The sequence below is a fragment of the Onychostruthus taczanowskii genome, unplaced genomic scaffold (assembly GCF_017590055.1).
Source record: "Onychostruthus taczanowskii isolate IOZ18803 unplaced genomic scaffold, ASM1759005v1 scaffold1, whole genome shotgun sequence".
NCBI classification, from domain to species: Eukaryota; Metazoa; Chordata; class Aves; order Passeriformes; family Passeridae; genus Onychostruthus; species Onychostruthus taczanowskii.
The window spans coordinates 11,774,747-11,799,422 of record NW_024496525.1 but is presented as its reverse complement, the minus strand read 5'-3'; positions in this window follow the sequence as shown (position 1 = coordinate 11,799,422).

Sequence of the window (24,676 nt, the reverse complement as noted above, 5' to 3'; positions counted from 1 at the left end):
GCTCAACATACACACTACAACCAAAAATCAGTTTGGCAGGGAATTCCTTGACAATTCTGGCTTGAAACTCAAAGATATATTAAACCTCCTTCTTATCTCAAAACAGAAAGCGCACAAGCCGAGATTTGTCAGTGGGCCATGCCTTGTGCTGTGTCCAAACTGTGGTTGTGTTTATGGCTATGAAGTAGATGATGAATGTACTTTTTGTCTTCGTGATGAATTTGCTGCCTTATGGTTAATGATGAAGATACAGGTATAAAGTGTCTGGAATTTTTGTTTGTACATTGAACCCTTATCTGTAGAGAATAATCAGACTGAGGATCGGGATTTCAGGATGCTGTGCTTTCTAGGGCAGCTTCTTATAGGGAAACAATGAGATGAGGAAGATCACAGCAGAAGACCTAATTATTCCTTATTATCTTCTCTTTGTTTTTTTTTTCCCTTGTCCCCTTGATTCTTGAGAAGGATTTATTTTCAGAGGCAGCCATACAAAACCATTTTTTTCTATTTTTGGGGGCTATATTTCTTACTTTTCAGTAGGATAAGTCAGCCAGTCCACCTTCTCATGGTAAAATAAAAATAAAAATTAAAAAAAAAATTTGAAAGTTTAAAATTTTACTTATGAGGAAGATCAAACTGTCTATTTTTATTGTATTTTTGAACTTTAGGCAGATGACTTAGTAATGAAGAGGTTAAACCTCCCATGTGACTAAAATATGTTCTTGGGAATAGATTTCAGTTAGGTCAAAGCAGCACAAACATATCAAGTCTCTATATAACTCTAAACAATTCCCTTTCAACATATGGCTAGGAAAGGACATTGATGAAAACAGTGCCCTAAGAATTTTGAAAACCTCTGGCATAAATACTTCAGTTAAAAATAGAGATATAGTGAGAAGTATGGGGAATTTAGGAAACCACTTGGGGTTAATATTCCAATAAAGTACATGAAAGATTAGTCTGAAATTAAAGGCACTTTTCATATCTCTAGTATAACTGAAACAACGAAAACAGTTGTTGAACATGTCACTCACTTTTTAGACATGTCTCAGCTGTCCATGTGCTTACCACATCACCCTGTTAAATTTTTAGAGTTTTTAATATGAATATCAATCCTTCTTTTCATAAATGTAACCCATAAATGCCAGAAATCCCTTAGGAGTTTTCTCAGACTTTATTTAATGCCCCACAAGAAAGGATGTAAAAGAGACCTTTCTTTTGTAAAGTGATCCTATAATTCTGTTCAATATCCATCATTTTCAAGGCCAAGTAATCATATTTAATGGATCCTAAATTACTTTCTGTCAGGCAAGGATTCCCTCGATAATATTAACCAGTACAGAGGGCTGACACTTGGAGGGCTGAAACTAAGAGGTTTTTTTATTGCAAGCAGCTTACAAGTACTTAGACTGGGGTGATGATCACTAGCCCTTCAGTCGGCAAGGGTCAGTGTTTCCATTTTGACCTGCGTTTTCAATGGGTTTTACCTTGGCTATAAATACTCAAATTAGTTTCTGGCAAAAAAAAGAGCAATGCCTAAGGTGACCTGCAAAGGATTTTTATCCATTGCTGTGTTTGTCTTCTATTTTTTTCTCTAATTTTTTGATTTCTTATGGCATTTTAAGATACTGTCTGAGAGCAGCAGGAGCAGGATGCTCTCTAAAGAAAAGGGAGCCAAGGGTGACCAAAGGCAGGTGCAGGGCTGTGATTGCACTAACAAAGGTCCAGTCCCATAAAACCCAAAGCAGAGGACAGCAGGTCTGGTGATGGCAATGAGGGTCAGCCAACAATCCAGGGGTTGCCAGACAAACTTGCCGTGGTGAGACAAGTGCATGTCCAAGCTGCAAAGGCAAGTCAGTGAGTCAGGATCAAGTCTGGATCACTGGGGTACATGGCCAGGCGTGGCCAAGGACCCTTTGCAGGGATCAAGTGAAAGAACAGGGAATTGAAAGCAGCTTCTGAGCAAGGAGGGTTCAAGCAGCCCCCTTCTTACATTTTTTTTCTCATACCAGTCTTTTCTCAACAATCTAAACCATGATTATGCAGCTGCACTCTGTCTGTGGTGCCTTGAGAATAGACAGAGAAATCCCCTGGAGCAGGGGCATGAGGCTGCACTCAGAATACTGGTAAATGCAAGTCTGCAAGTTTTTTCCTACCTCATATTTTGTTCCTTTTTTCAAATACTTTGCTTTTTCTGCTGAAACATTTAAGAGTCCAGATAAGCAGCATCATGTCTGGTCTTTAATCTTGAGTAGAAGTTTTTGTAGAGAGTAGCTTCTTGTGCTCTAAAGAGGTGGCTGGGAATGCATCCACTCTATGAAGTGCCTGGAATTTTACCTAGGGTGCTTTCACTAATTCAGAAGTTATGGAATTGATATTTCAAAAATGACACTCTTTTTTCCAAGTATTCTGTAGGAATTTAAGTTCAGAAAATATTTAATAAAAGCTACTTAAATTCATTAGTCAAACATTATCAAAGCACTTTCTGTCTCAATTTTTTCAGTAGAGGATGGTACTGAAGATTTCAGGATATGGAAGATTGGGGTTATATGGTCTGGACTGAGTTTGATAATAAGCACATGATTTTCTGTGCTGTCAAATGAAAAATAATGTATTGTTACCTCTATTATACAATGAGAACCAGCACTAATGAGGAGGGAATCTGCTCTACGTTACTGAAATTAAGGACCCATAATGGGATACACTGAAAACTTAGCATTGCCAATCGAGTTTTTAATAAGATAGATGCTCAGGCTCTGAGTGACATTTCTCAGTCTGTTTGCTAAAAATTTCTTTTTCATTACAAATGAGTCATTTAAAGGATGGTCTTTCACCCATATGTAATTGCTTACAAGGGTGAGGTCACCCCAAGGTTTCCCTAGTGGGAAATATCATTCACCTCCCACATATAAATGGTTTCATTGTCTACTACAGAGAAAAATGTGACTTTCAGACTTCATCTGTGCTTCAGTTTGTTTCTGAAAAATAGAGAGATCAAATATTTTCTTGATCAAAAAAATGCTTTAAAATAAAATTTGTTATTATTTGTGCAGTGCTGAAACACCATTGTACTTGGTGTCACATCATGCCTAGGAACAAACATTCCTGCTATCTGGAGAAAATACAATAGTTTCTGTCAATTCTCCCAAAGTCACATTGTGCAGACATAGCTACAGGTGGTGATACCAGGTCTCGAGTCATTCCATTACTTCTGCATTTTTCTGTATCATCTCCATAACAAACAAAATAGACAGTAAAGATCCTTTCCATCTCCTAAATAGTAGTGACATTTTATTGTAAATTTCACATTCCATTTTTCTTTTATAATTTCTACTAATTTGTACTCTTTTGTACTCAATCCAAGCTTCCACCCTTGTCTCTGGTAAGTGCTTTACACAGATCCTACAGAATTTATCTGAACTGTACAGATATTCCTAGGAATCTAACCACCAGATGATCATGGACTTCAAATGGAAAAGCTATTTCCATCATCCCAAAGTACTGTATTTAGGTGAAGAAAATATTTTTCCCCAAAAGTAACATTATTTCACAGAAATATTTTTTCTTTTTTTGGGACTGACAGGTTTTCCAGTATTCATATACAGTGGAGAGTTTGAATCAGTGATATCAGCATTACGCAGAAGTCTATGAACGCAGGCCTAACAAAGAAAATAACTTTTTACAATGTCATATGAAGCACAATGAAGATAATTTATCAGACCTTTTTTTTTTTTCAAGTATTCAGGTAGAAACATATACTTCTGTTTACTGGATTGCATGAAAGAGAGAAACAAATTAAATCTTTAAAAATGTTTTTATTAGGAGATAGGAGTAAGGATCAGTTGTGAAAGCAGTTGAAGGAGGCATTATGAATTTGATGGTCATAGGAGAGTGAAAGACTGGGAGAAAATGAAGGTGAGCAATATCAACATATCCAACAAGAAACCTAGGTTTTCTTAGAGTCAGGACAAACAAGGCAATGGGAAATCACTGACACAAATGAAGTATCTCAACAATTTTCTGTGAAGTGTATATTATTAATATGCATTCATTCTTTGAACGTTTACATGAGGTCTTCTGGAGGCGATGATTTAGTGTACAGGGTCTGGGTGGGGAAGACATTAAAATCCATTTTTTCTCCGATTTAGAGTGGCCAGGGACTGATACTCTGTGCTGAGTGCAAAAGGCAGAAAATACATATCTGACTTTGATGCCTTAGGCCAATACCCTAACCAGCAGGAAAGGAGGTTCTTTATGGGAATTTTAGCACCATTATGGTTTTCAAAAGTCTTTTACTCATCCAAAATGTAAAGAAGAACAAATGTAAATACTGCTGTAGCAAGAGGAATTATTGTTATCTTTTTAGCTGCACCTTCTTTAGCCCTGCTTTTGCCACTTCTGGAATTTTAAAGCACAATCTATTTCATACACATTTTCCAGGAGAAAATCAATATGAAACTCTAATTTGAGCTATAAGTAGTTGCTACACTGAGAAAAAAGTTTGATACACTGAGCTGCTCAACCAAATAAATAATTTAGATAACTGAGTCAATGGCACTGAAAAGTAAGTCTTCATTAATGGGTATCACTGAGAGAGCAAAGAAAGCAAAATGAATCATCAGTCTCTTGCCTTTAATAATATGATTAAAGAAAGAAGGTAGTGAATTATTAAGAACAGTGGGCATGGAAAAGAAAAAGAGCAAAACCCATAAAGGTACCAGTTTGCAGAATGATGATGAACTGGTTACTCTTGCTATTCTGAAGGGCTTTGTTTTTCTTTTAATTTTATAACTCTCTTTTAATTTTAGAGCTGACAATTACATAGGCCTTGATTCTTTACCTAGCAAAATCACAAGCATCTCCTTCCCTTCAATTCCATATAAATCAATGATTTATGTAATTTACATATAAAAGTGGATTAGCAAGTGACATTTCAGAGTCCCCTGAAGTAGTATGACAATCAAGTCTTATTCCTTTAGAGTTAATAGCAAAACTCAGAGAGACCCTAATGAGGACAGGAACAACCTCCAGGATTTTGGAGATGGAAGAGGAGAGTAACTTACACAGTTTGTTTTTCAGCAGAGAAATAAAGATGAATTCACAAAATTTAATTCCAAGAGAGAGGAATATTTTAAAATTATAATAGTGTGCTTTGAATCCACCTTCCAGATAATTCCACAAAGCCGATTCCTGTAGATTCCCTCAGGCATTGCTTCAAGAAAAGGCTAGCTTTACTGCCCCTTTTTATTTGACTGTTCAGCTGAATATTGTTCTTCATATACAAGCTTACGTGTACCCTTAAATGGGATGTACAGTTCAAAGATTTCTTGTATGCTGGACTGGTTTTGCTCTCACAAATGATCCAAGTCTGCTCTCTGGATATAGAATCCCTAAGTAATTATACATTTGGATTTAGTTTTAGATTTGCAACTCTTCAAAAGAATATTGTAAAAAGCTGAGGTAAGTCCTTGTCCATGACATCTGTGCATAAAGATTTCCTCAGATTCACTTGGTTATCTAAGTACGTGCTTTTTACATGCCATTAAAGCATGATGAAAGGGTATGCTGGGGATTCTATATTTTAATTTGATTTGATCAGTTGTTAACTTTTATTCCTTCTGAATTGGACATTCTAACAGCAAGAGTAACCACATTTGGTGTACTACAGAGACCTCTTAATAATGATAACATGACCTGTTATCATTATTACTGAATTCCATTATATAAAAGACACAGATTTATTTTATTTTATTTATTTTATTCCATTTAATTCTATTTTATTTTTATTTTATTTCTACTCTCATAAATCTACCTTGTGAAATTCACATTTACATGCTAACCTTTGCTGTCTAATCATGTAGATACAATGCTATAACCTTTGCCCTCTTCCAACTGCCCCATGTTTTGTTTCTTTCATCCCTTTCATTGGGCTACATTGTGTTTAAATTACATTGTTAGCCATCCTAGGAAGAACAGAGAGAACTCTGTAGGTTTACAGTACTACAAAAAGAATTAATCACTGCACTCTGATCCCACTCATAAAAACTCCTGCGTATCCCTGCCCTGTATTGAAAGCATGTATTATAAATTGTCTGAAAAAACTGCAGATGCCGAGGGCAAAAGGAAGTAAAGAATAGGGTCACCAGCAGATATGTTCAGTGTATGACCCACACAGCAACTCTTATCACCTCATATGTTCCTACCTGGAAAGGGATTGCTTGATCCTTTGAGCAGGTTGCCAGGACAACCTGTCCATGTTTTGATCCTTTTTTAAAAGAGTGAGGAACGAGAAGGACATACATCAGTAACTGAATTGCTGTCACAAATTTCACCTAACCAGCAGGCTATGAACAAGGCACTCCAGCTGTACATCACTGATGAAGCTCATATAGAGATATTGGAATATGTTGCTTAATGCACTGCAGACCGAAGTTTGTGTACTGTAGTAATGACTGTGGTATTGAAATCTCTGTATGGCACAGTAATCTCAGTATAAATCATCATGCATTCCAGAAGGAGCAGCAATGGAGCTGGATGGATATCTATTGCTTATTATCTCTTCCCATGCAAGAAGCAATGGCTGCCAGCTGAAGCTGATGACAGAGCAGCAAGAACAAACAATAGGGCATGGTTTGCTTGTTTTCAGAAGTGGCTTATGCAGAAAGGACAGAAGATGAAAACTACTATTTCAGTAGTTAAAAATGTAGAGATCCTGTCAAGTGTTAGCATCCAACTGAATAATTTCATGCCATTTAAATATGCATTCTCCAACAGATTATTTTTTCCTAAAGTATGATAAGTACAAAAAACTCCAAGATATAACTGAGTGGAATATGTCCACAGATCCCCAGAGATCAAGGGCTCTTTTGTTGTCTGTTTGCAGAGATGGTAGAAAACCACTAAATAAATTCTCCTCAGTGTAGCATTTCTGGTTTGTTTCCATACTGGCAAACTTTCTTGGTTGTCTGACTCAGAGAAAAAGCTATCGCCAGTGTTTATGTTGGAACTGAGAGCTTTGCTTAACCCATTGCATGATAAATTTGAGAGTGTTCAGACCTTGGATTCCTTTATATTAGATTCACTTTTAATATAATTCATTGGACTTGGTTGCAACTCTTAAAATGTCTTTGGGGATCCATTTCTAATTTTCCTATCTTGACTTTTCCCTGTATCTCCTGAAATTCAATATTTTATGTGGTTGTACCACTGCAGCTGATTGGTTACCATGAATCCCAGTGTGTTACTGGCTGTATGAAATCAGCATGTTGGCCAGTAAGGCCTAGGTTTCAAAGCATAGAACAAATACATATTGTTGCACTTGTGATTTTCACTTTGTGAAATTTCAGGAAAATAAGTAATTATCTCTCTTTACTTCAAAAACACAGAAAGGATTCAGTGACAATTGTAGTTGTCAGCCTAATACATTTTAGCACCTGTTAGACAGAACAGTATCTTGACAGTGCTATGATTAGACTTACCAGCAAACCTAAAAGCAGACTAATTAAGACTGACATAAACCCCCCAATAACATACCCTATTCAGAAACGTCCAAAGCAGTTAAATCTACAAGTGACAAGTGTTAGTTTCACCCAACTAAAGTGAGGAAGAATGAAAACAGGAGAGCTTTGATAAACAGGATCATCAGGTTATCAACTATTTCTCTTATGTCATCTCTGCCTTTCTAATTCAAAATAAGTTTTGGCAAAGAGATTTTACAAGCAATGTGTACTTGGACATAACATAATATTCTCATTAAGTCTATTGCAATGAAAGATGATTTAATTTTTGTGCTTTGGTAACATCTTACTGTGTCTAATAAAAACATGACAGTGGTAACATTACAGAAATTTTCTGGTTTGTCTTTGGCAGATCCCTCAGTTATATAATAATAATAATAATAATAATAATAATAATAATAATAATTTTCCAGAAATGTGGCTTTTAACTTAAAGACATCAAGACTTTAGTTTGTGTGTGTAACAGTCACTGAATCAGTATTTTAGGAGAAATAAGGCCCTTTTAGGGATTCTTGTTCATGACTTGAATTTGCCCTAATATTTCACTCTTAACTCCAGAGAATGACATCTGGACAGTAGTTATTTAGGTACTAGAGCCTGATGCTGACTAGCATCCCAAATTGAAGGTATTAAAGGACCAAAAGTTGTCAATTTTTTCAGGATATTATCTAAAAAAATAATCTTGGCTTCTGTAGTCAGGTGATTTTTTTTTGTAGTCAGGTGATATTTTAGAAAGTGCAGGAAACTGCTGTAAGGGCAGCTGTATGTTTGGGGACAAAAGCATTGCAGGGGTGAATCTCTGACCTTCTTTTGAAAACTTCAGTTAGCCGGTGGGCTCAAGGACCAAAAGTTATTTGAATCTATGGATAAATAGCAGACCCAGTTTTTGGAATTTATATCTCTGAGGGTAATGTCATTTATCCACACCAGGCATTACATTATATGAAAGGTAATTCAGAAGAGAATGTTACATTTTCTGTAACATCTCCAACCTCAGAGCCAGCTCATCCAAAACTAAAACTATCTGGTTGTCAACTTTACCATTTCACCCAAAGGAAAGCTGACAGCTTTTAGATAATCTACTTTCTAAGTCCTTCTGTAGAGAGTACTTCCCTTGAAGCCTGATGCATGGTTTTTTGGCAATTGCAGGTGAATCAAAACTTGGACACAGAGCAGTCTTCATCAGCTCTTCTCACCAAGTATTTAATGAAGTTCTAACAGTCTGGGCTTTCCATAGTTGATGATCAATAATATTGTTTCTTCTATAATGGTTGATCTAAAAAAACCCAAACACCAACCACTTTTGCATAACCCTACTGGGATTGCTTGATCTAGTGGGCTTTCTCTAGTATTTTTTTTTTTTACTTTCATTCTGTCTATAGTGAGAAAAATGAGGCTCTCTGTCATATGGATTCAGCTTTCTACATTTTGATCAGATGCCCATCAAATGCAGACAAGGCATAACAAATATTCATGACAATAAGGCAAAAATCTCAGACTTTGAATTACTTTAGCATTTCCAAATGCTCTCTGGAAAACAGGGATGCAACTGAAATCTCAATTGAGGCCTGATTAATCACATCTGTATTACTGACTGTTCTAGAAAATAGCTTGAAAGGATGCAAGTGTGAATGTGTGCCTCTGTGTGTATTGAGGATGTTGTAAAGATTTTCTTTTTCCTGTAAGAAAAAGCTGCTGTATACCAAGCTGCATGAAAACCTAGGCAAAAAAGGAAAAAAAAAAGGTGGAAAACAGATATTAGACTGTTATTAAAGAAAGTCCTGTTAGGTTGTTAGTCTTGCAACGCAGAATGTAATTTCCAGACTATATTTTCATAAATCAAGATTTTCAAGATCAGTAGTGATCTTTGTGATGTGAATAAGATTTTACAAAGGAAGACAAAGACTGTCCACTGTGAGAAGAGTGCCTGTGCCACCTGTGGTCCTTCCTTGTCTTTCTCACCACAGACTAGATATTAATGCCGTGCTTTAAATATACGAGACTGTTTAAATCATATCAAGCCCACCTCAGGAGAATGTTAAACAAACAGAGAAACAGTTAAGCTAACATTTATCACCACACATATGGGCAGAAACAGTCTCAGAGAGATTGAATAAATCACAAAGCTGTTTCCATCTCCTCATTAATGGTGTTTTTTAATAAGACAACCTATATGGACCGATGACTATCTTAAGTGATCAGTAGTAAACCATTTATAAATGCCATATTAATAATAGGAATTACATGTTCCAGTAAAACTCCACAATGTGATCAATTTGGCACTCATTATTTATAAATATTTTATAATATTTATATTTAGTCACTGTGTAAGACAATAGTAGTTAAGTTGTGTCTGTTCCAGACAAACCTGAAAGAGTTTGGAGCTATTCCACCCTCCAATATTACAGTAATTTTCATCTTTTGAATCTGTCCCAAATGGAATAAAATTGTCCACTCATGATGTGCAACAATATTTCCTAAAATATGTATCAACTCTTTTGCAGACCTGTTAATTTATATTCTACATATTAAAGTGCTTTTCCAGAGGGAAGAAGTTGGAGAAGGTGAAAAAGAAGGAAAAGAATCTTGTTCAAATATTTCACAATTCACTCAAAATCTAGTTATGTGCTGAGTCCCTACAGTTTGGTAGATCTTACTCCACCTTTGATCAAGTCACATGTGGTCATTCCAAGCTGTCAGGCAGCCTTCATTTCCTCTAAGAACCCACACAGATCATGTCTGATGGGGCTGCAATATAGAAATCACAGGTTTTGGGTTGAAGGGCATGACTGCTTAGGCAGTCACAGTTATGTCTCCATTGCTGTTTCTGGGAATAAAGGCTATACAATTTCTAACAAAATACTGTTATGGCTTGATGTAAGATAAACAACACATAATCAACCAAAAGTATTTTCTGAACATCCTTTAAATCTTTCTGGCAAGGCAGTCCCAACCCTTTTAATAATTTTTGTGTTGTTCAAAACTCAAATGAAGTCAAAAATCATGGCAATCCACAATGGTGTCGTTGAAGAGTATGAAACTTTCAGGAAGTGGCAGCTATTTTGTGTTGTCTTCTGAGTCTATTTTTCAACCCTACCTAGAGCTCAGAGCAGCACGGAAGCACTTCTACCTTCCTGAAATCAGGCAGGTGTAGATCAAACACTGTACATTTATCACAGCTTTACAGGGGAATTGCTGGTAGGTCACTGATATGCAAAGCTAACCTTTAATTGTCTTCAAAAGTTTAAGGATCATTTAAATTGCAATTCTACAGGGAAAGGAGGATGGAAATGTGAAATAAAGAGTCTGTGGGCCTGATTCATGAAAAAGTTACAGACCATTTACATAGGAAAGGAATGCATGAAAATCCTTTACAGTGTGCCTATGTGATTTATTAAATTCCTTTTCCGTGTGTAATCGGTTAACTGCACTTGAAACGTGTAGATTACAGAGATGAGAGCAAAAGGCTGATGAAATTGAGGTAGAGCATTGTACCTTGCTCAAGATTTGTGCCCAGCAGACAGACAAAAAGGTAACTATGGTGAGCACAGAAAACACTTTTGAGATTCAGCAGTCTTCCTTTAAAGTGCTCCTTGACAGTGAGCTCAGGAGTACTCAGAGTTCTCTGTCATGAAGGATAAAGAAATGCTGCTGTACTGGAACTTGAAAAATGATGCTATGTTAAGATTTTGTTTGTTTTGATGGTAGTGTTTTTACAGTAATCTCATTATATTAAAAACCTGGAAGTAGCACAATTGTAATGTTGAATTCCATAGTCAAAGGAAACTTCATCAAAGCTAAACACCCAGTATGACTGAAAATAATTTCTCCTACTTACTGTTCTTTGTTAGTCATGAAAGCACTGATGTCAGACAGCATCATCAGAAGGTAGAAACTTCCCTTCTTTTTGTGCAAATCTATTAACTAAAATGGCCTATGGAGGGCTAATAATCACTTGCTTGTTTTGCTCTGTCTCATTATTCAAACTGGAACTGTTATCTGTAGCTCCCCAACATGCTTGTTGACTGTGTCTTACAGGTCAGGGTTCAGGATCAGAGACTGGCATTGATCAGAAAAGGATAGTTACCATTCACTGATGCTTTAGGTAGGAATTTCCTTACTCATATTACAGACAAAATGGTTTAATATCACATCAGATAAATTTTTTTTATCACAAAAGTTGCATTTTGCAAAGTACATTTTGCAAAGACAAGTTATTGAAGAATAGGGTAGATATCAGGCCCCACCAAAATGTATGTGCGACTAGAACTTCTTTTAACTACCCATGAGTTAAAACTCGAATGGCTAAGGAAATGTAGGCAGGTGGCTAAAGAAAATGTAAGAGCGAAAGGAAAAAGAAAGAAAGAATTAGAAATGCAAAAAGTTATTTAATAAATAGATAATGAAGAGAAGGGAGTCTGGAACATTTCTTAACTTGAAAAAAAAACCCCAAACTAGGAAGCTTTTTTAGGAAAGCAGGAAGTCACTGGAGAAGGAAAGAGAGAAAGAATGCAAAAATATGCCAGCATCTCTTATGCCATTGCTGAACTCTAAAACCAGCAAGGCAAGATATTCAGCCAATCCAGAGAACAGAAACCTGCATTGAGCTATATTACCATGAGCTGTGCTGGAGCCCAGATGAATAGGACAAACTGAATGGACTCTGTGTGGCTGTAAGGACTGTAAGGATATATAGGATGTGCATGACAATCAAATCAGGATGTGTCATGGCATATATTAGAGAAATTGAACAAGTACGTGTGAAAAACATGAAAGAGTGAACTGAGGTGTGTGGGTTGAGCTGGCATAGAGGTAGAATGAATTTCTGCACATATCAAACAAATGGTTTGGTTGTTTTTATGATTTAGAAGATGAAAAAGGAGCTTTTTTTACCATTGTTTTGCTTAGCAACAGCAACAAAGACAAGTACTCAGCTGGGACTGTCATTTGCTCAGCTCATTAAAATATTAAGAGAGAACACATCTTAGCAGAGCTCTGAGCCTGCAGAGCTGCCAAAATCAGGTTCCCAATATGCAGGGAAGGAGTGCTGAGTTTTTCTCTTTTTCTCTTTTAGTCCTTATTGTCATCAGTCTTGAGGCAGAGTGCTTCCTGCTGTTAGTTTCCACTAGGTACTTTTCTTGTGTCTCAAGTAAAAAGAGGCCGGGGGTACCATATTCCAAGGCTTCTTTCACAAATAATACAGAGTAATGTCCATGCCAGAAGAGTTGTTCTAAGAGGTTTCTTTTCCTTGAGTCCTCCTTTAGCCCAAGCAATGCAAAGTTCCCCTGCCTGCCATGACAGCCTGATTTATATCAGAGGGATAATAGAACCAAAACTGAGAAGATAACTGAAGGATCTGAAGATATTGCAGCTTGTTTGATTGTCAGAATATGTTGCATAAAGGAGGAATTTGAGTAATTTCAAGGCATTTTGACTGACTTTATGAAATTTTGTTAGTGTTGTTGTGGTGGGTTGACCCTGACCAACAGCCAAGCACCCACACAGCTGCTCACTCATTTTTCCCTTCTCCCCAGTGAGATGGTAGAGAAAACAGGAACAATAAAAGTGAGAAAACTTGTGGCTCAATGCAATAACAATTGAATAGGTGAGGAAAAAAGATGTGATATCAAGTGATGCAAAGGCAATCACTCACCATCTCCAACAAGAAGACTGATGCCAAATCAGTGGCCACCTTTGAACAATCTCCCCTTCTTTGCCTTCTACCTCAGCTCTTATTGTTGAGCTTAGCACCACGTGGTCATCATCTGGATCATCCCTTTCACCACTTCAGGTCAGCTGTCCTGTGCTCCCTCCCAGCTTCATGCCCATGTCTTGCCTACTTGCTGGGGGAAAAAAAAAAAAAGCCTTGATGCTGTGCAAGCAGGATTTAGCAGTAGCGAAAACTGGTGTGTTATCAACACTGTTTTAGCCACAAAGTCAAAAAGGCAGCTATAATTTACTGTACTATATAGCTATACTATTGCTATACTACATAGCAATAAAGTAACTCGCAGTATCTCTGAGACCCAGTACAGTAGCTATGGTGCACCTATGTACTCATAAATTGTGAATACAACTGGTACTGCTAGAAAAGAGAACAAAATGAAAGAGTGAAAATACTGATTTAAAATGTGATTTTTTTCATTTCACCTGGTAGTAGAGTTTCTCATACTCAACACTCATTGCCTGACCCCACCAATAAGTTGAGGAAGAATAGTGGCTTTGACAAGGTAAAAAAAGTAGTTTCCTGCATTTTCATTTTTTCTTTTGTTGTTCCCTTTTAATTCAGGTTACCTTGAGTGTTTCTCTTCTTCTTCTTCCCGCAAGTTCATTTTTCTTTTTCTTCCTGGTACATTCCCTTCTTTAAGCTATACATAACCAGTAAACCAGTAGGTTTCACCATTGCTCTCCTCCAGCTTTAGAGCCAGTGCATAACTCTCTCTGCCCTTCTAAGAGCTGGAATGCTCCCTTGCTTTGGAGAGTCAGAATTTATCTAACCATCTTAACCATCTTCTCAGCTCCTAGCTCCAGAAAGATATTATTTAAATATCCAGTATTCAAAAAAAAAAAAAAAAAAAGTGTAGTCTCTTACAAAATACTCCTGATGTCATGGACCCCTTATTTTCTGTGCTGATGTAAACTATGCTGCTCATTGGGATTCACTTGGCTGCCACTTGATCAAAATGTATAAGCATACATCTAAACATCTCACTAATATCAGGAAAACATATTTTGGTAGCAATTTTAATGTACCTCTGGGAAGTAATTATTACAGGTAAATCAGTATTAAAAAAAGGTCAGCCCAATGTCAATGCAGTAACTCTCAAGGAAAAAGAGGCTCCCATAAGAAAATAAGAGTAACACCGACAGTTTGATTTTTTTTTTTTTTTTTTTTTTTTTTTTTTTTTTTGTGAGGAGAGTGTACCTGAAATAGAAAAGATGGAAAGAACAAGCACAGAAAAAAAATTAAAAAATTTATTTGTTTGGGGTTTTTTCCGTGTATAATTAGCCACAAATCCATTCCTGAAAGGGAGCCCACATGTTGAAATACACTTAAAAACCATAAATAAATTAAAAAAGGAAATATTCTTTCAATACCAACTTCAATGGCTAGAAGTTTTTGGGTTTCCCTATGAACACAGTTCTTCTCATTCTTCTCGTGCTCAACAGTCGTTGTCAATTGTTACTCAACAGCATGACAAGATCCTACCAATGTGACCTGCATTATCTTACTGTGTACTCATCAGAGCAATTGATAAACTTTTTTGAAATGCTCTTCTTCCCAGTCGAGTTAATAATTTCACAGCTGTAGTGGAGCATGTGTCTTTGTCCTTAGACCAAAGGATTAAAACAGCTCATTTCTCCTCTTTAGTTTAGTTGCTCGAAGTAATTTTCTGTTGTCCTTCTCAAAGGCTTCTGGGAGAGCTGCTTCACACCAGCAACACGGAGAATCAGGAGGGTAGCTCTGTGAATAAGCTATAAAAAGTAGTTGGGAAAGTCCATCTGAGGCAAATAATTTCTCTCATGAACTTGTGGGGCCCGGCCTCGGCCCCCGCGGCCCCGGCCCCGGCCCCGGCCCGCGGACAGCCCCGTGCTGTTGCGCGGCGCGAACGGGAGGGGGCAGCATTGCCCGCGAAATGGCAGCGGCTGCCGAGACCCGGGCGGGAGGGACGAGGGAAGGGAAGCCGAGAGACGGAAAGCCCTTTTCTGTGCCCCTTCGGAGCCTGCCGAGGGCTGCTCTGCGGCGTGCTCGGACGCGCCTTTACCGCCTTTCCATTTCGGGGGAGAGTGTGAGATTAAAAAGTGCGGTCAGCACCAGCAGCTGGTGTCCGCTGCGGCGACAGGGATACCTCTGCCTGGGAGCTGTGACAAAGGCTCCCAAGCGGGATTTTTAACTTGTAAAGCGTGTGACCTGTAACGTCCTTAGGAAAAACCTGGGACCTTCCATTGAAACACAGGTCCAGAGTCCTGCTGGTTGGTGCTCTGAAAGTGGGCCAGGGAGTCAGAAGAGCAGGACAGGGCAGAGCAGAAGGACACAGCCGCTCCCGTCAGGGGAACCTGCAGGAACACTGCCTGACCAAAAGTCTAAGCGTGTTCTTTCCCAAATTCCTCTTAGACGCTGACACACTTGGGCCAACAGCCACCGCTCTGCAAAGCCTGTTCTGGCGTTTCACCACTGAAGAAATAATTTCCTCTTTGAGCAACTGTGCAAAGGTGCAGATTTTTAGGATAGGCCCTGCCCTTCATCATTCAGACTAAGTGGCGTGGCACTCTTGGTGCGCCTCCTTTAAAGCCTCTCATCACATGGGTAAAAGGGACGAGGAGTAGTGAGGATTTTTCTAACACCTTTTGCAGTAGATTGACTTTATAGTTTATTTATATAATCTGCTTTGCTAAAATTTGGAAATCTTTGTTCAATCTACCAGATCATAAAAGACTACTTTTTTGTAGAAGGTCCTTACATGACTTGGGATCACAAATTCCACTCAATCAAAATAGAAATTGTGTTCATTTGGTCATTTTGGTCATTTTGAAAGAAGTATGTGGGGCTTGGTAAAGGCAACAGATGGTATTTCACTACCAAGTCACATTGTTGAGATGCAGCTGACACCTGGGTACAATGTAAGGCTTGCTCTCACCTTGCCTTGGAACTATGAAACTTTACAGTTTGTGTATCTAAGTATATCTGATGCCAATGGTACCAGGTGCAAGTTTCAGCATTTTTTTCTGTGTGCTGTCTCACTTATGATATTCATCTTAACTTGGATTTCTAAGGTCCTTAGTCATGAATGCAAAAGAAGAGCTCACATGGATATTTCCTTTTGTTGAACTTACACTGAACATTTTAAGACAGTACCAGGGAGAGAGAGAATAAGATAAAATTTAAAAAGAGGAATAGGAACCTTAAAGAGGGGGAAAGGAGAGAGGAGAAACACAGAGGTAACAAAGGAAGAAGGCCAAAGGCATACATTGTCTGATGTTAGAAGAGAAAAAGCAGTTTTCTCAATCTTCTTGCCTTGTTTACAATTCTTAACTCTGCAGCTTCTGTGGAGAAGTAATATTCTGAAAATCTCAGTAGTATTAAACCCAGGGCTTTCTAGTTTTGAGGATACAGAGAAAACCATGACAATGAAGGAGTAGCCCTAAGAGACAAAGCATGCCCATGCTACATACTGCTCTCTAGTGCAGAGATGGAAGAATCCAGGCAGAATGTCAACAGTCACCCTGCAGCTGCACAGGAGACAAGCCTGGGCTCTGCTCTGGGCTCCTGTGCCAGTCTGCACCTAACCTGCAATAGCATCCCCACCCATCCTGAGCTCTGCATGTGGACCAGAAAGCAAGTGAAGAACTCTCAGTGTTGTATTTTAAAAAAAAGTCTCTGTCACAACTCACTCATGAATCAAAATTACCTCGTGAGCCATGGGCATGAAGAGCACTGGGAATGTTCTCCTTTGCCACGATGTGTGCCACTTACAGGATACCTCACTGTATACCTGTCACTGCCTACAAGAGAATCTGCAGAACAATCCAATCCATACCCATTACTGTTGTCCTTATTTTACAGGACAGAAGAGATCATAAATATATAACTTGTTACTTTTGCAAGGTTCTGTGTCAGCATCAGAATGTAAGAGCTCTTGTTCTTGAGGATTCTGCTCACACCTCTGAGCTCTGTTTACATCAGAGTTTTTATTTTTTTTTTCTTGAAATAACGTGTCTCTAAGTATCTTTTAAATATAATTAGGTATTCCAATAAAAGATGTAAATTGCAACAAGTTCTGCAACCAAAAAACTTCCATGGTTCAATGCTTTAGGATAATTCCAGGGAAAAAAGGAATCTGAACAGAAAATCTGACCTTTTCAATAGAAAATAAATACTTTTTGGGTTTTTTTTTTTGGTGGAAAGAACAAGCACAGAAAAAAAATTAAAAAATTTATTTGTTTGGGGTTTTTTCCGTGTATAATTAGCCACAAATCCATTCCTGAAAGGGAGCCCACATGTTGAAATACACTTAAAAACCATAAATAAATTAAAAAAGGAAATATTCTTTCAATACCAACTTCAATGGCTAGAAGTTTTTGGGTTTCCCTATGAACACAGTTCTTCTCATTCTTCTCGTGCTCAACAGTCGTTGTCAATTGTTACTCAACAGCATGACAAGATCCTACCAATGTGACCTGCATTATCTTACTGTGTACTCATCAGAGCAATTGATAAACTTTTTTGAAATGCTCTTCTTCCCAGTCGAGTTAATAATTTCACAGCTGTAGTGGAGCATGTGTCTTTGTCCTTAGACCAAAGGATTAAAACAGCTCATTTCTCCTCTTTAGTTTAGTTGCTCGAAGTAATTTTCTGTTGTCCTTCTCAAAGGCTTCTGGGAGAGCTGCTTCACACCAGCAACACGGAGAATCAGGAGGGTAGCTCTGTGAATAAGCTATAAAAAGTAGTTGGGAAAGTCCATCTGAGGCAAATAATTTCTCTCATGAACTTGTGGCAATATAAGGATGAGTAGGGGTTTTGATGTTTAAGGTAGACAACAGGATGAGGTATTTCTTTGGATTCTAGTTGCAACTGTTCAATGACATGTGGCCTGAGTTAGAAACAAAAGAGATACCTCAACATGTGTCACTTTCAGAAAATTTTATCTCTCATCCTATAACAGCATCACAGATTTCCCCTGAGCCCTGGTGTTCCTTAGCACATCTGCAGAGGAAGAAAAGAAAAATACTGAGGGGAAGAAAAGCCTAAAAACTCTTCTTACAGCTACAGTAAGCTGTGCCTCAGCTGCTTTTATCAGAGGGCACTTCTGATTTGTTCTGTGATGAGATGGAGGTGAAATATCTTCTGTTTTGCATTCTGTCCTGTACCACTGACTGCTGTTCCACCTCTCTAGGTGTAGAAGTTGGTAACCAATAACAGCAGTCATGCAAAGCACTCAAGACTGGATGGACAGAAGAAAACTTACATCATGAACCAGAAACTTAACTAGGTCAGTGATTGATGCCAACAGCTAATACTGGTTCAAAACCCCTCTGCCCTTCTGCTTTTACATGCATTTTAGATGCATTTGGTTATGGTTGTCCTGTATCCCAGTGAACTATACTGCACAATACGAGAGGAGAGTACTGCTTCTTCTCTGGGTTGGGTTTTGTGCCAGGTCCAACCTGGCTTGGGTGTTTAGTATGAGGAGAGTATTCATGACTATCTCTGACTTTTGAATTGCACTGATCTTAGAGCAAGGCATCTGAGCCCTTCCGTTGTTCTTGCTGGCTTGGCATGTACCTACACAATATCCTGGTAAATTGATACAGCTGATTTAAAGAATGTGATTTGTGTGTCACAATGTGCTTTATGGATTAACCAGGTGTATAATCTTGGTCTTTGGATTCTACCAGATGAAAAGTCAGCCCTGAGTTAGATAGTGCTCTTTCATCTGCTTTCCACCTTGCTCCTGCAGCTGTGACCAACACAATCAACGATCTGAGAGAGCTGTTCCTGCCAGAGCTGCTAGGACAACCACGTTGGAACAGTCAGAAAGGAGTTGTACAGCAGAGTCATACTTATATTGATGTGGCCACTTGAGCTGGTTGTCTTGCTTTCAACCCTTTTGACCTCCAGAAATGTACATTTGTCCACGGCTGACAAACCACAGGAATGTCTGCCAACAGGATCCTGTGGATGACTCTTTCTAGGCCCTGCCTTCCTACTGTTTGTTTGTGCACTGGGCTTTCAAACTTCAGCAGGAAATTCAGTTGGGAGCTAACACAGATGATGACACAGGTAGGGTAAATGCTAGCCAGTCTCTGGTGTCTGCACTTCTTGGAGAGGTACTTCTCCCACAGGAAGAGAGGCTGTGAAATAAATACCTGTGATGTGGTTCTGCAGTGCCCTGCCTGTCTGTGCTGCTTTGAATATTCTATTCATCAGGCCTAGAGACTCAACCAAAGCATATTCTGGAATCTCAGTGACTGCTGGGACAGTCTGCTCCTGTTTGCATAGCTTCTAAGCCCTTCCTCCCAGGAAGGGTCCCCTTCCTCAGTGGAGTTCTAAGAGCACAGGTGAGTGCCCAGGCCCAGCCCTGGTCCTGTGTGCAGCGTCACCACGTGCCAGTACAAAAGCATCTCCAGCAGCTTGCTTCTTTGAAATGCTTCGCAAGTGGCACGTCAGAAAACATTAGGTTTTGGTGGAAAGAAAACAGCTGTTTATTTTATTTTATTTGAATGATGGTGTGGAATTCAATTCAGCAAAGACATGAAGTATGTTGGTAAATTGTGAGTGTGTGTAGGTGGGTGTGTTGGTGGGTGTAGGGAGCATATGGAAGAACTGCAGCATGAGAAAGCAGCCGACAGAAGGGGTTTGAAAAGTCTAAAGCAGAGCAGACTTCTCTTCTCTTCCTGCATTTTAACTCTCCCTTTGGCACCAGTTCTTGCTGCAGCCTCATTCCCTCTCCCTCCTGGTTGATACATTACACTTGTATCTCTTGGTATTTGCTGTGAATGTAATTCTTGTATTTATAGTTCTAGGTCGGAAAACACAAAACTGACTAAAATAAACCCTCAAGTTTGCAAAGCAGCAAATTTTTTTTTTTCTTGAAATAACGTGTCTCTAAGTATCTTTTAAATATAATTAGGTATTCCAATAAAAGATGTAAATTGCAACAAGTTCTGCAACCAAAAAACTTCCATGGTTCAATGCTTTAGGATAATTCCAGGGAAAAAAGGAATCTGAACAGAAAATCTGACCTTTTCAATAGAAAATAAATACTTGCAAAGCAGCAAATGGTGTGGTAAGAGGGGTGTGTCTGTGTGTATGTGCTTGCTGTCCATAACACTTCATGCATCAATCATGAACCATACCTACTACCATTAATTACTAATTGTAACTACTGTGCCCCGTTTACTGCACAACTGCAGAGTGAGAGTCAAGCTCTGGGCCTCGGAGCGCCGCACACCGGGCCGTGGGCCCGCCATGGCCACACTTTTTTTTTTTTTTTTTGGGGGGGGGGGGGGGGGGGGAGGAGTGGAGTACAACCATGACCAAAAAAACCCCAAACCAAACCAATAAAAGATATACTCCACCAAAAAAACCCAACCCCCAAACCATTTAAAGTGTTTTACTTGCATTCAAATATAAAATAAAATACTCTGACAGTTGTAATGTGGAATTGAAGTCCATTGGCTAACTCTTTTTGTCTCTTGAAGTCGTGTAGCAAAAAATGTAGCCACGCCTGATATATGTATATATTAGTGTGGGCACTCAGTGTTTGAAATACAGTGTATGGAATTGCTCACAGCACACTGGAATGCTCAGCAACATGCAATTTTAGGGTTGCACTTTATGCTGTAAGACACATAGTGCTGTTAGCAATACTTTTTCTCCCACTAAGCACACATTACCTGAGTTTTCTAGTTGAGCATACACCTAAATGACTTTTTACATTTTTTTTAAGAGGACCATAAATTTTCATCAAAGACAGGGAGTCTCAAATCAGCTGTTATTTAAACACTGTCTACTTATTCCCAAAATCCTTTGTCATTCTTATATCAATATCCTTTAAAGAAAAGCAGAAATTTGGGGAATATAAACTTACAAACCCAATTAAAAAAGCATTACATGCAGCTTGCATGTGAAGGTAGTGTGGGGGTTTTTAAACAAAAATTCTGTCCTTTGGGGGTTTTGTGTGACCTTTGTTAATTTTCTTAGTTTGTTTTCAAAGATGATTGATTTTCATCCATTTTTTTTCCAATAAGAAATAGTGATAGCTGCCTCCACTTTGCTATACCCTCTCTTTTGCTTCCTTTACAGGAGGTTGATCCACCTGTTCATTAAAAAGGGGAAAACCCAACTTTGGGGAGTGTCTGTCAAGTAGGAAAGTTGCACAGTGATGTGACTCTGCCTGTGTGTGAGACAAAAATCAAACAAAATCCAGAGCTGAAAAGTAATTCACTGTATGTAGCATAGAAGAAAAATCATGCTGAAGTCTTGAGCTAACTCACATAATGCTTTCAGGAATCAGAAAAATGACACTGTCAAAACACAACATTAGTTTTCAGAAGCCTCCAGGCAAAATTTTATTTATTTAAAGTTAGCTCCTATTTTAATAACAAAAAAGTGGCAGCATATTCTACATCAAAGAAAAAACTTTTCCTAATGTTTCCATTCCTCTTGTGAAGTACTGGAATTGAAGTAGTGGAGCTGTCTTTCTCTAAATAATTATGTGAGTGGCAGGATCTCAACCTGAGAAAGCTTTTTGTCTGCACTGGGGACTGTAGCATTAAGAGAATCACATTTGGCTTGCCTAATCTTAGCTGCAATACAAGACACTCAGATTTTCAGTGTTTAAATAGTTAGTTTTATACCAGATCCATAACAATGAGGACGAGTCCTGAATCAACATCTTGGTACACTGTAGCACCTTTATCAAGGAGTACAGATGAGACACACATTTATAAGCTACAGCTCTCCAGTCAAGTCCTATTAACCACATTCCTGGTGGCAGTACCCAGGAGAAATGTCCCTTAACGTGGTGCACAGCTGGTGGCTTCTCTTGCATATTACCCTTATTTCAGGCATCCTCCCCTTCAGACCCAGACCAAAGCACGCTGTTAGAGGAGTCAAAGCATTTACCTTGTTGAAGGGATGAGAGATGCATTTTAAAGTTCACTTTTGGATCTCTTTCCTGGCAACTCTATTTATTCCTCTTTGTTCTTCATTCATTAATCTTTTATAGTAAGAACTAGTAGTAGTGAGAAGGCAGTCCAGGGTCCTTTCCTTCAAAGACATCCTATAAATAAAGAATAAATCCCTTAGGTCCCTAGACCTGTTGTTTGCCTTTTTAGCTTGACTTCCCCACCAGTTCCTAGTAATATCATTCCTTTGGCAATAATTTCTTGTCTGTGTTTCCTTTCTATTATTTCATATCCTTTAACACCTCCTGCTTTGAACCTTAACAGATTCAGCTCTGGAGCTGTGGTAATTTGGTTCAGTTACAAAAGGCTCTACATTTGCATGTATCTGGGTCTTGCTGTAGAATGCTTGGGTATGTGTGGGAGTAGGACTGAACTTTGTTGCAAGAGATAACTCTAACATCTGAGAAACTTATTTCTTCCTTCTGGGCCTCTGGTCTTTTATAAGCAACTAAATAAACTAATGTCAAGGCAGCTACCAACAAGCCCATAGGTATCAGTACAGGGGAAGCAATGCTTACATGAGCTTGCACCCCTAATGCAATAGCTTCAAGTTCTAGCTCAGACAAACTACGTCTTTCTTGTCAAGTGAGGGTATGGCAATAATGTGATGTATGAAGGATGTTATGGTAAGACAGTACTGTCAACAGCTGCCAGTAGCAGGAGTTGCAGAAACACAATAGAGACAGAGCTCAGAAGAGAGATTTCCCCCCTGCCACCATAGCAAAATCTAAAGTAGAACAAATCTCATGAGTAACAGAAAGTAGTAACTCTGGCTGCCAGGTGATGTGCTTTTGAGGTTGAAAACTGCTTCTTCTGCCAAAGCAAATGCACATACCTGGGGAGAGTGGAGGAACTCTTCTCCCAGCAGCATAACCTGAGAGACCTGCCTACTCGTGCTGGGCAGGGGAGGCCCCCAGCATGTGTGTGGCTGTCCCAGTGATGGACCAAGAAAATTTTATGTGATGGACCTATAAAGCACTTCAGGATCTTCAGGGATGAATCCTGCTGTAAAATGTATCATTAATGTTACTAGATGTATTATAGACTCCTGTGATCTGAGACTGCTGCAGGCAGTGTGCTGGGAGAAAAGCTTTCCAGATTGTGCTCATGCAAATTTCTGTCTGTGATCACATTCGTTCTGGTTCTCACTACAACATTACTTTCACACTCATGTGTGCTGCTCACTCAGTCTAAACTTTTTGTTATTGCAGGTTGTATGACTACAACATAGCATCCCTTTGCTAACACCTTTACAAGGGTGAGAAAACATACAATTATGGAAATAAAGGCACAAGAAATCTAATGGATATACTTAAACTTTCCCAGGAAAGGGTGGAGTTGGCCCTAACCTTTGCCTCTTGACTTGAACATGTGCCCTAACAGGTTACTAGATCAGGGCAGCTGTCAACTTGTTCATGGAATTTAGTTCGGCTTGTCTTTTTGTTCTGAACCATTGTTTTATTCTGAACGGGGGATCTTTATAATTCAGAGAGGAATTTCTGAAAGCTGGGAAAAGCAAATGTGAAATCTGACCTATTTTGAGTCTGTCCTGTTGTACTGTGGACAGTTAGTCTCATCAACCCTGTTAAATCATGCAAACAGCATTTTGAAATAATTTAGGATTGATACAGTCACAAAATAACCATATGATAGGAGATGGAGGGTGAGCAGACATATCCAACAAATGTTTTTTAAACACTGCAAATTAAACGGAGAGTCAAAGTAATGGCAAGGAGACCTATGGCCAGTGACATAACCTGTGCCAAGAGCCTCAGAACCACCCAACTGCTTGAGAATGTGGGGAAAAAGCAGGCAGTGCTCTAAAAAATCACAAAAGCAGGAAATCACAGGCAAACCCTAGTCATGAATTAATCCAACAAAAGTCAAATCCAAGAAATTGTGAGCCGTGAATCATCAGTAAAAGGGCACTTGCATGTAACATATGAGTTCAATTCACAGGTACCCAGTCTGTTTTTTAAAATTAAAATTTAAAATAGGTCAAAAATATTCAGTGTTCAGATGAAAGTTGAAAAAAGAAGCTTTCAAGATCTCAAGTCTGTATTTTGAATGTTTGTCTAATACATCAACACAGGCTGGCTTGCCAGAAATATTAAAATACAAGTAAAAAGATCATAAATTAGTAAATTGTCAAGTACTCTTAATATGTATTCTCATTGCCAGACATTTATAATAGTAAAAGCAGGTTACTTATATAATAAGTGCCAGTTAGTACTCAGAGAGCTCAGAACAGTTTTACTTTAATAGAGAGAACAAACTTCAGGAAAGCTGTCCTGAAAGAAATAACAAAGATTTAACTTGGACACATGAAAAGTTTCTGTATTTTAGGATTTCAGTGTTCATTTATAGAACTATTACACCATACAGTAGAAATCTTTTATTAAACCACTGCACTCATTTATTTGAAATAAAATTTTTGTTCAGTCATGTATTTTGATAGACTAGGCTCT